Raw genomic sequence first — 12,683 nt, 5'->3', positions numbered from 1 at the left:
GTGACTATACTACTTGACGACGTGGTATAATCGTTTTGGTGTTTCGCCTCCTGCCATATTGTGATCATTTACATAGTAATATTCTTGGACGTTCGCAAAAAAATAAAAGTCAAGCTCAGTGGAATATCATTGAATTATCAAAATACAGTGCTTTGGTTATAACGGTTGTTTTTTTTTCGAGGTATATAACATTAAGTTGGCATTACTGTTCGAGATAGCTACCGATTTAACAGCTTATTTATTTTTATTGGTTTGGTTTGGCAATTTATCATGAATTGACTCACTATTGAACAACGCTTGCAAATAATTATAATAAAAATATTTCTTTATTTAGTAAAAATTACTAGTTAGTGCAATTTTATTTCGAAAATAATTGTTCTGTGCGGAATACGTATCGCGCACTACGTCCATTTTATTTTGTTTAGCGATGAAGCGCACTTCTGGTTGAATGGCTCCGTCAACAAACAAAACTGCCGCATTTGGAGTGAAGCTAATCTTCAAGTGTATGTCGAAACCCCGTTACATCCAGAAAAACTGACTGTTTGGTGCACCTTATGTCTGGCTGCATGATTTTGTCCTCATAACAAGAAAAATGTAAAAAAAAATAATTAAAATTCAACATTTACCGTTAACATCCAACTTGTGAATGTTGTGCCAAAAAAAGTGAAGAAATATCTAACTTGTCATTTTCCGTTTTCCTACCGAAGACGGCTGAACTACAACGTTTAAATGAAAAATTCAAAAAAATCCGTAAAGTACATGGAGCCATGATTACTAACTTTTTCATTCCTGAATTGAACAACCATGCTGTCCAGGAGCTGTGGTTTCAACAAGACGGCGCAACATGTCACACAGCTCGTGCCACAATGGATTTATTGAAAGACACGTTTGGTGACCGCCTAATTTCACGTTTTGGACCTGTGAATTGGCCTCCAAGATCTTATGATTTAACACCGCTAGACTACTTTTTGTGGGGCTATGTAAAATCATTGGTCTATGCGGATAAGCCACAAACCCTTGACTATTTGGAAGACAACATTCGCCGTGTTATTGCCGATACACGGCCACAAATTTTGGAAAAAGTCATCGAAAATTGGACGTCCAGATTGGACTACATCTGAGCCAGCCATGGCGGTTATATGTCAGAAATCATATTTAAAATGTAATGCCACAAGATTGTCTTGCGGATAAATAAAATTCATACCAATCGAATAATCCATCGTAATGCATCGTTGTTTTATTGCAATTTAAAGTTCCATAGCTCTAAAAAAACACCCTTTAGTTATTGAAATTATTCGTTATATAATCGTAACGAATACCATTCGAGCAAAGACAATATATTTCGATTATACGAACCTCTTCACTTGATTCACTGCGTGAATCGGTGTATAATCGAATATTGTCTATGCTCTTGTGATATTATAACTGAAAATACCGGGACATCCAAATTCACAGTTTGCCCGGGCACGAATAGTAGCCCTACTTCAAGAAGCTTTGTCGCAACGTTTGAATATTCCACGGACTTCAGTAAGGCGCATAGTGGCCCTTTTCCTGAAAACCGGCAGAATTGCCCGGAGACCGGTGCCTGGTCGACCCAGAGTAACATCAGGAAGAGAAGGCCATTATATCGCAAATTTTTCGAAGGAATGGTATCTCTAACAGCCCTTCGAAGTCATTTTTAGAGGACCTATATGTAGACGAATAGTCTCAACCAGTACCATAAGAAGACGGTTGCATTCCTCAAATTTAAAGACAAGAAGACCTTTAACAGTACCTCGGCTACCCGTCGGCAATAGGCAGAACACCACCAAGTCTTTTATTGCAACGGACTTTTTTCGAACTAGTCAAGATTCGGTTCACAAAGTGATAGTCGACGACACCTGGTTCCAGGTTCCAGCAGACTAGAGTGACTCAATAATGTCAATAATGTGCTGAGGGCGTATGATATTCGTATCCCTTTTTTATCGTTGTACGAATAATGACTAGTGTCATCTACGTAGAAAACATCATGGAACCAATCATTGTTTCTCTGCGCAACGAATTTGGGGATAATTTCATTTATCAGGATGATAACGCCCCACCACACCGCACACGAAGGGTTCAAAACATTCTTCAAGAGAACAATATCCAGAGAATAAATTGACCAGCAAACTCACCAGACATGAATCCAATTGAGCACGTATGGGATTACTTAGGGAGAGCAAAATTCAATCGCCAAAACCACCTTTAACTTTTTAGGAATTGAGTTTAGCCCTTCAGGAAGGAAGAATGCCTGAATTTCAATAACTTGATTCATGGGATGCCTAGGCGTTTTGGGCAGTTGTCGAAATAATAAAGATCTGTTAAATTTGAAAGTATTTATTTCCACCTAAGGAGTTCCAAAATGTTCGTCAAGGTGAGATGACTAGTTTTCCTCACGTACCGATTTGGAGCTCCATAGTTTGAAAGAATCTTTTTGAAATTAATATTAAAGCGTTTGTGAAGTTGAAATTGTAAAAGTAGTTTGTAATTGTTGACATTTTTTGTAATTTTCAAGTTTTTGTGACCGATTGTTCCATGTGCCGATGGCGCCCAGTCAAGTACATTATCAAAAGATTGATCAATCAATCAATCATTTTTACCTAACCTGAACCTTTATAAGTAAAAAAGATGTCAATGAATACAGAGATTTCAACTTCAAGAGGAATATCCCCCTGATGCGTATATGCCTAAGGACATTTCTATTGAATCCTTCTTTCAAACTATTTGCCCCATCTATTGCACGGTAAAAGTCATTAGCACCCAAATTATAAACTCCTTGGGCATTTCCAATCCCACTTTTTTCCCGAATTAACGCACAGACTCAACCCATCGAGATGAATGATCCCAAAACTTCACGCCACCGTAGAACGACACTCCGAAAAGTAGCCAAGTCATCCCCCGAAATAATTAATTTTCTAGCGGCGCAACCCAAAGGGGTTACACATAAGTCCCGAAATTTCCTCATAAAGACCACTTCAATCTGAAAATTGAACGGCGTCAGCTCTACGCATTAATATCGTAAGTGATCACTTACCGACCCCAACCCCTTTCCCAATCTGAGCAACCCCACTGGCCGCCTTCTTGACCATTCAACCCTCTCGGCCAGATAGAGCAGTTTCTTATCTGCTCCCGCTGACCGTTTTCGTATTCCGTCCTCCCTCCCCCGTACTAAGTGTTTAACATGATTTAACTAAACGACGTCATAACTCAAGTATGACATTTGGTCAGGACGTTAAGATAAAAGTGAATTGATTGTTGAGTTCCCGAAGGGATACCGTTGTATCCGTTTCCTAGGGGGTTGTAGATGAATTATTGGCCTTCTGGATATGTAAAGTGGTAGTGGACGAGGAGACTTGCTGACCTCTCGGTTATAATTCTTCTTTCTTGAATGTTTATTGATTTGTCTTCGTGTTTTCACTTTCTTTTTACGAGCGTTTTCCAATAGGAGATTTTATTTTGAATGGCCTGATATCTGGGTATCTGATACTTTTGAACTTGTTATTACTAAATATTGAACGATACACGCTTCAACAATGCATTGAAACCCAAGCAGTTTTGGGTCATTGTGAAGCACCTTCTCGGTCGGCAATGCTGAAAGTGTTGGGAAAATTTGAGTGTCTGCGTCACTCAACAACAACTGAGAATATTGTTACTGTAGTATGTAGTATTGACGAAAACCCAGGTTCGTCGATTCCTCAACGATCTTGGAAATCAACCATTTCACAAACGACATCACAACGTATTTTACATAAAGACTTAGGTCTTCAAAGTTGAGTTAACACAAGAACTCGAACCGGTCGATCAGCAGAATATTCCAGATTTTCATTTTCAGTGATGAGGCTTATTTTCACCATAATATTAATAAGCAAAATTGTGACATTTGGGACTCGGAAAATACAAGAATGATTTTTGAAAAGCCTCTCCATTCTCAACGTGTCATTGTTTGGTGCGGTTTTTGGGCTGATGGTGTGATCAGACCTTACCCTCCGAAAACGAGGATAGTGCAACTGTAACGGTGAATGGATCGCGCTACCGAGCCTTAGCTAATGGTTTCTCATAGACGGAATTGGAATATATTGATTAGAATTATGTTTTTTTCTGATCGAACCAATATTGAGCTATATCGCCTTAGTTACCATGTGTCATAACACACTCATATTTCCCAAGGGAAATATGAAACGTCAGTTCATATTTCCCTAGGGAAATATGAAACTATTTCTTTATTTAGTAACAAAATGGAAACTGCAATTGTTGAAATTTCCACTAAAAGTATTTCCACCAGATACAAAGGAAGAAGAAATATCTTGTTCATAATTATTCGACGACGAGACTACAGTTTTCTTGAGAACATTCCTTGCAGCAGCAGTCTCGGACGATTCTCCCAAAACGGTCTTCAAAGATTGTGATGCTGCAGATGGCTCACCCTCCACACCTGCTATCATCTTCGCTACCTTATTTTTGTGCAGCATACTGTCCGCCAGATAGCCTTCTGCAACAGACGAACTTTTCCAACCACCATGTCTCTTGAGTGTTGTCATTGAGGCTCCCGCATCGGCAACCAATGTCGCGGATGTTCGTCTTCCACAATGACCTGTATAGGTTTTCGGATTATCTAAACCCAACCATTCAGCAACCTTACTCGGAATTTTTCCGAAGGTATTTTTGCCGACAGGCTGAAGAGTACACTTCTTATTCCTATAAGCTACGAAGAACCTAAGAACGCCTTGCGGGCGCAACGCTGAATACTCCCTCACCAAACGAGCAGCACCCAGATCTTCTTCATCAATTATAGTGAATATTCTGTTTATATCATTCTTAGTCTTTGAGACTTTGATTATGATTACCGAACCACGATCTTCGATATCTGAAGATAGCATATTCACCAACTCTCGTGTTCTGCAGGCGCCAAAGATTTCCATTATTAAAACAACCTTCAAAATTATGAATGTAAAAATCTTATCAACAGAGGAAATCAAAATGAAACTTTTACCTTATACATCAAAAAAACGTCATTAGGAGCTTCACTCAAGAATGTCTTGAGCTGCTCCCGGGACAACACTGATGATTTTTTAGGAACGTATCCTTTATTTTTGTTCTTAACAAATGCTTCGACTTCATCGAATAATTTGACATCAGTTTTTTCCTTCAAATGTAGCATTGATCTTAACATCGATAGTTTCGGCCATAACGTGTTTGGAGAATATTTCTGGGACTGGGGATCGAATGAATTAATCATACATCAAGAATAACAAGAATCAGAGCAACATACCAAATCTTGGAAATATGCTAACAAAATACTATCGCTCACACCGTCCACCAATTTTTTTCTTTTCCACTCCTGAAAGCATTCGTACTCTTTACTGTAGGCAGCTTGAGATTTGGCTGGAACCAAAGATTCACGGGCCTTTGCCGCTTGAGTTTCGACGTAGTTCGACATTTTTTCATTAATTTTATTTTTGACAAGACGTCAAAATGAAACCAGTCAACCAAGATTCTCAGAAACATGGCCCATAGCAACGTTAAAAATTTAATTATTACAAAAATATACAATCTAATAATAATTTTTCCTTATCAGATTGTTTCAATCAGAAAAAAACTATTGATTACACCACGGGAAATATGAATACATTTCCCTCGGTTGTCTATACATCCCTCGGGCTCCGCCCTCGGGATGTAACTTTGACAACCTCGGGAAATATACTATTCATATTTCCCTAGTTGTAATAATAGCTATTATTTTCAATCAAACGGCGCTACATGCCACAAAAGTAACAAAAAATCACATTTTTGCAAGAAAAGTTTTCTGGCTGTATTATTTCTCGAGAATTGGCCACCCAGATCTTGTAATGCAATACCTTTATACTTCTTCTCCCAGGACACAATAAGGTCTATATGTATACCAATGCTCGGAATTCGTAAAGAAACGCAACAGTTGCAATGTTGCAAGAAAAGTTTAAATAGACGTTTCTCGAACAGGTGATCACAATCTGTCACTGAGATCTTGTCATTTAACACCTTCAGACTATTTTCTTCGAGGTCACACGAAATACAAGGTCTATTTCAATGCTCCACAATCGATTCAATACGTGAAAGATGCAATTCGTGATGTTATCGAAGGCATACAAACGCAAATGTGTAAATTGGTTATTGAAAATTTCATGAGAAGGCTTTGCCGCTGCAACCGTTGCCTAGGCGGCCATTCATCTGATATCGTTTTCAATCGTTAATGACATATCTTCCTCTTGACAATGAGATAAAAATCCCTTGATTCCTCTCAAAATAACCTTCTTTTGGAAAACCATTTAGTTCTCCCGTAGCACAGGTTCTTCGATGTCGAGTATGTCAAAAGAAGAGAAAATCAAGAAAACTGTGAAACGATTAAATCCAATTTATATTTTGTCATCTTTCATTTAGAATTTTTTATTTTAATCGATTACACCTCGAAAATTTTTGGAAGCGTAACGAATTGGCGAATGCGCTGGTTTCAAATATCTTCTGGTAAAATTTCCATCGTAGCATTCAATATGCCAAAAAAAAGTAGGGAGAGTGTGCTGAATACTTAAATTTCATGACCATTGGCTGAATGATATAGTGATATCTTAGGACAAAATGAAATAGTGGTATTTCAAAAAATGGAGCCCCATTCCTAGAATAAGTTGAGTTTTTTCAGTAAAAAATTTTCATAACGGAATCCGTATTCAAGATTCGGGGTTCTGAAATGATTTCACAACTTTTTTACCATGATGTCTAAACTTCTGGCAATATAGTTATGAAATCGCAAGAGTTTGTTTCTATATCTGATTCTCTTAGAGGGCGCTAGTTAAGAGGTTTGTAACGAGTTAATAATAATAAGAGTTTATTCAGAACATAAATACATAAAGAAACTATATAAAACTGTAGAGTTAAGTTTAAAATATTAACTGTGCACAGCAATCAACATAACAATACATTCTTTAAGTTAGCCGCAAAATAATTAATTTTCTGGTTTATGTTCACCTCCCAAGGAAAACGTGTGCTCGCCCCCAGATATTGTTCTTTCCAACTTTACAGTATATATAGCAAAGACAATTCTCAAGCCATTAACGAATCACCATTACATTCATTAAAATTGATTATTTGTGTGGCGACAAAGAGCAATTAGACATAATGTCTGTGTCTAACCGAAATTGTCGTCACAATACTTAATATAAATGTGCCTGCATTAGTGAAGAACAATGTTCTTTCATGGTACTTGTGCATACAATTTTCTCATTCATAGAGTTTTCAGAAAGATACGATAGAGAATTTCTTTCCCCTACCCTAATCGATGTGTAGGCACACAACACAACATTGCGCAAGCATACAACTTAGAGAATAAGAAAAGGAAGAAGAAATTCACGGTGTACCATATGATTTTATATTTGTAACCCAGGTATATAATTGGGAAAAGGAGAGTTTAGGGAGTAAGTTACGAGGTGATGAAAAGTTGAGTTAGTAGAGTGTTCAAGGATGTCTGCAAGTGTTGTACCACTAAATTGGTGACCACGACGGCGGAAAGTAGCAGCGTTGGAGCGCAGAGGCGAGTCACTGCCCCGCTCACAGGCACGCTGATCCTTGGCATTTTCGCCTTCACAGCTCGCTTGCGCTCTTCTTTCCCCCCAGAGTACACCTGCGTACCTTCTCCTCTGGTAGGTCGTTGGCACTGGGGGGGGGGTAGTGTAGTATGTAATGACTGTATACTCACAGAGATAGCGCTGTGGATTGTCGCGCCACACTACTTCGGCACCTGCGGATTTAAAGGGGTCGTTGCAACGCAACAGTGTCACCTTTCCACGATGGTGAGAGAGGTTGTGTCTTAAGCAAAGATCGCTGGATATCCTAACCGCCCACTAGCGATCTCGCGACGAAACATCAAACCCCTGGAAGCATCTCGTAACTTGGCTCGAGAAAGATTAGCCAAAGGTTTATATTGATTTATCTAGAAACTGGTGGTTTTATAGACTGGTTTTCTACCTAGTCCGCCCTTATACCGAAAGTTTACACCAGGCGGTTAGAGTGAATGGCGAGTGCTATCGAGCCAACATCGACAACAATTGGTTCCAACAAGACGGACAACTGCAGCAACTTTTTCAATGTATTGCAAAATCAATTAGGTGTAACCTTCGTTTCCAGAAGTGGTCCTGCTAAGTGATCCTCCTCGTTCGTGAAACCTAACGCCTCTCAATTACTTTTTATGGGCTCATGTTAGGTATGACAAACCAGCAACTCTTCAAGCATTGGAAGCCAAGATTCAAGCCACCATTGACGCCATACGGCCAGATTTATAGGAAAAAATAGAGTTAATTATCCCTCAAATTATAATAATAAAAAATCAATTTCCTCTTTTTTCCAAATCCGACGAAAACTTATCGTTGAAGTGAATATCATAAATGATTAGACTGTTCCTAGCGGAACAAGTAAACTGTCCAATAACCATTCTCAATTCCAACTCCTTCGCTTCTTTCCTCCTCCACCCCTTCCAAAGTTAAAGCTAAAAAACAATTATACTTCAGGAAGCAATTGAACTCCGAGCGAAATAAACAACCCCCACCATCTCAACGTCCATAAACTACACCACCTCCCTCCACCCCCGGAGTATAAATCCCCGGTCCAGAGTATCTCCGCTTCGACAAATCGAATTACGGAAATTACGGAATTAGAATGGGAAGTTGTTCGAAGGATAGCCAACGGTCAGAAGAGACGGTCGAAACCGCCCCACGACGCTCGACCCCCATATATCTCTCTCTCTGCGTTTCTTGCCCAGGAACCACACCGAGATAACGTTTATTAATTAAATCGTTCTTCTATATGCTCGGCTGCCCCCTCAAGAAGGTCCATAACTCACGGTCACCGAGAAGGACGAATTCTGCTAGGCCTTATCAGCGGGCGGTGCATGATGCTCGTGTGCTAGTATTCCGCCCGCGAACTGGGTGGTGATTTAGGGCTGGGGTGAGTTAGATCTAGCGTTATTCTGTAAACAATGCAGATGGGGAGATGATAAAGTGTGAGTTAAGACATAATTTCGAGGTCGAGGTGAGCGTGAAGGGTTGGATGTACTGAGTGTTTTGGGGAAAAGGGATGTTTGAGCTTTGCGATTTGAGAACTAGAAGATTGCAGTGTTTTAACATTTGCTAAAAACTGGTTATACATTTATGATTCAAAGTATTGCCCATTGTTGGACACTACTTTCTCCCATCTTTCGGACAGCGTACGAATCTGGCATTAAAAAAACTGGTCATCTTTCGAAACGATCCACGAATCGATCCAAGTTTTTACTTCTTCATAAGACCGGAAGTGCTGGACATTGGTCGAAACATTGATAGTCCGAGGGAGCATCGTCTGGAGTACGGTAGGAATTCCCATTTCAACCACTTTCGCAACATGGGATCGAGCATGCTGTGAAAGCACTTTATTATGTCTCTCGTTAAATTGCCACCTTTTGTCTTTTAATGCTCGGCTCAAACGCATCAATTTCGTTCGATAACGATCGCCTGTTATGTTTCAGTTGTTTTTAACAATTCATAATACACTACGCCGAGCTGGTCCCGCCAAATACTGAGCATGACTTTGAAAGCGATATTCGGTTTAGCCTTCGACGTGGAAGCAAGATCGCGATATCCTCAAGATTTTCTGCGCTTGGAATTATCATAATGAACCCATTTTTTGTCTTCAGTCACGAAGCGAAGGAATCCCTTCCGTCTTTGACTTGCAGACAGCTGTTCATAAGCAAACAAACGCCGTTCAACATCTCTAGGATTTCAGGCGTTTTGAACTGGCTTGTTGCGTCACTGTTGGGTTATTGAGGTTCTTATATGTAATAAATAACTACATTTCCTTCCCTAAAATGAATTCCCCAGATGAATTTCAATTTTAATCCAAATCTCAGAACTTTTTGAAGAGATAAAATGATGGATATAAACTAGGAAACTCGAATGTTTTTACACGTGAAGACATTTCTTATGAGACTGGTGACAATTATTTTCTATTGATAAAATAAGGTTTTATTCATTTATTGAACGGCAAGCCAATTTACAATCAAATAGAAAGATACAAAGTTAAAATACATGTCCACACATTAATGTATTCATAGGATGAATACAAACAAAAGGAGAGAAAAAAAAACAAAAATAATAATTACAACCTTCTAACAGCCCTTCTAAAGGAAGCCAAGGATGAATCGAACAGCTCAAGTTTGTTGCTGTGAGTGTTTGCTGATCTCATTGTTTTATTGAGGGACTCATTTTGTCCATAATTTGTTCTGCAGAAAGGAATCTTGAGAATGTCACTATTTCTATTTCTTCTAACATTTACTGAGAGCGGGATAGGTTCAACAATCTGAGGAAAATCGATACATCCATTGATAATCTTATGGAGGAATATCAGACCGATCTCCAATCTTCTATGTGTTTAAGTTCAGAGTTTCTAGTATTCGTGGGTAAAAATATTCATCTCTATTCACTCTCAAGCTATAGCCACAGTATCTCAAGAACTTATTTTGGGTACTCTCAAAGAGTTCAATATCAAATTTATGAAGCGGCGACCAAATGACAGAGTTATATTCAAGTATGGACCTCACTTGTGCACAATAGATAATCTTCAGGGAGTTGACAGACAGATCTCTAGCTGAACGGAGAAAAAAGCCTAACATTTTCGAGCACGAGATGAGGTTTCAATTATGTGATTCTTAAAGGTCATTTTTGAGTCAAAAATAACCCCTAAATCGTTGATTTTATTGCACACTGATAAATTAGTGCCGCTGATTTGGTAGGTAACTATAATTAATAGTCTCAAAATTATGTGAAAATGTTGTCTTTTGACATTTAGCCAAGTTCAGTTTTAGCAAGTTAATGGCACACCATCTTGAAAGGTTATTTAAATCAGACTACAAACTCCCAGCATCAGATATGGATTGAACCGTTTTAAACATCTTCAAATCATCAGCGAACAACAGAAAGGAACTATTGGTAATAACATTTGAAAGGTCATTAATGAACACATTAAACAACACCGGCCCCATATGAAATCCCTGGGGAACCCCAGAGGGGACATTGATAGGGTCAGATAGTGAACTCCCGTATTTGACACATTGTACTCTATCACTCAAATAGGATTTAATCCTCTCCAAGATATTTCCTTCAAATCCTATGGATTCGATAATAGAAATAGCAGATGCTTGTCGTTCTCAACTTTGTGTGGTAAAGAATGGCTGCGTTCAGTGGTCACAACAGTTGTGAAACAGTTGGAAGAATTTCCGCTAAACGAATCTGATCAGTGAGCGCATACTCAACATGTTTAGTGAGCGGACGCCATTTTTCTGAGCGGATTTGAATTACGCTCACTAAGCTCAACACGTTGTGAGAAGCGTCAGAACAAAAGTTTTAGAGGTTAGGTATTTTCTTATCGTTCAGAAAACCGCCCTCTGATCACTTTAGGATCTGTGAGTGTTCAGCGATCAGATTTGCAACTGCTCTTTCCGCTGAACGCAGCCAATGTTCAAAAGTTGGAAAATATAGTCATTGTCATACTAGATTCAGAAAATCGTAAATCTAGTGAAAGTACGATTACCTCAAGTGAGGTAAGAAGTATAGGTATGTTTATTTTCAATAAATACTCGGAAAATAGAAATAAACTGGGAAGTATCCATCATCGGTTTCAAAATGGTAAATACTCAGGACAACCTGAAAAACCCAATATCTTCAATTTCAAGTAGAATTGCAAGTTTTTTGGGTTCTAAAATAGTGAGACTTACATTGGGAATTCTGAATGCCCAATGTAGTTCTTAACCGTTAGTCCACGGACCACTGGTGGTCCCTAGAAGCACCCGAATTGGTCCACGAACCAATCTGACCTGACCCGAAATTGAACCTTCAACTCGAAGGATCCGGACATTGCGAGCTGCAATATATTTGCATATGAAGATAAGATCAGAGGTAAAATTGAGCAATGACTCGACAAAGTCGGAAGACCAAACTTTTCTCTGTCCTTGACAAGGGATCAATTTTGTCAAATGTTTTTTGTTAACTAAAAGGTTTAGAACAAGGAATAAGGAGAATTTTTACAACAATAGTTGTCATACATAGGACATAATATCAAGAATATCCCCAAATTCAACAGATATCTGATTTATTAATAATGAGTGAGTGCGTATTGTATATGCAATTTGCATATCTGGAAGAGAACCGAAATGGGAAGAGTGCCCAAAAAGTTTCGCCCCATTTTGTTAACTGTGAGATTGAAAATTACACCATAAATATTGATATAATAAGTTCTGAGTCAATTTTTGATTAGGTAATTCTCGTTTTAACCCAAGCAATCTAAGTGATTACTATTTCGATCACGTTAATACTTACTGTGTCAATAGTGGAAAGTCTTGACAATTTATTCAGCATATTAAGTGGGGTTTAAAAATAACTGGGATTCCTCTCAATTATTTTAAAATTCCTTCTTTTTTTGAATATTCTAGTTTTGGATCCCTTTCGGCAACATTAATCAAACCACCTGATTTATTTCCGGTTTCCGCAACCCTCAAACAATACCCATTTTTCCCTTAGGACAAAAGTAATAAAAGTAACCGAGGCGAAGGCCTCAAAAATATCGCATCGCCAAAAATTCGGTTCACATTAGACCACAGGCGGGCATTCCTG

At 38.7% G+C, this 12,683-nt stretch overlaps 1 long non-coding RNA gene across 1 annotated transcript; it reads left to right on the top strand.

Moving 5' to 3' along the window:
* The first annotated feature begins 553 nt into the window (after positions 1 to 553).
* On the top strand, positions 554 to 12,007 carry LOC123676158. The gene is made up of 3 exons (XR_006746858.1): positions 554 to 755; positions 7,451 to 7,454; positions 11,997 to 12,007. It is a non-coding gene; the product is annotated as an uncharacterized LOC123676158 (long non-coding RNA).
* The last annotated feature ends 676 nt before the right edge of the window (positions 12,008 to 12,683 follow it).

The sequence above is a fragment of the Harmonia axyridis genome, chromosome 3 (assembly GCF_914767665.1).
Source record: "Harmonia axyridis chromosome 3, icHarAxyr1.1, whole genome shotgun sequence".
Classification (NCBI taxonomy): Eukaryota; Metazoa; Arthropoda; class Insecta; order Coleoptera; family Coccinellidae; genus Harmonia; species Harmonia axyridis.
Note: the sequence above shows the minus strand (reverse complement) of the source record. Positions and strands in the feature narration are given on the sequence as shown.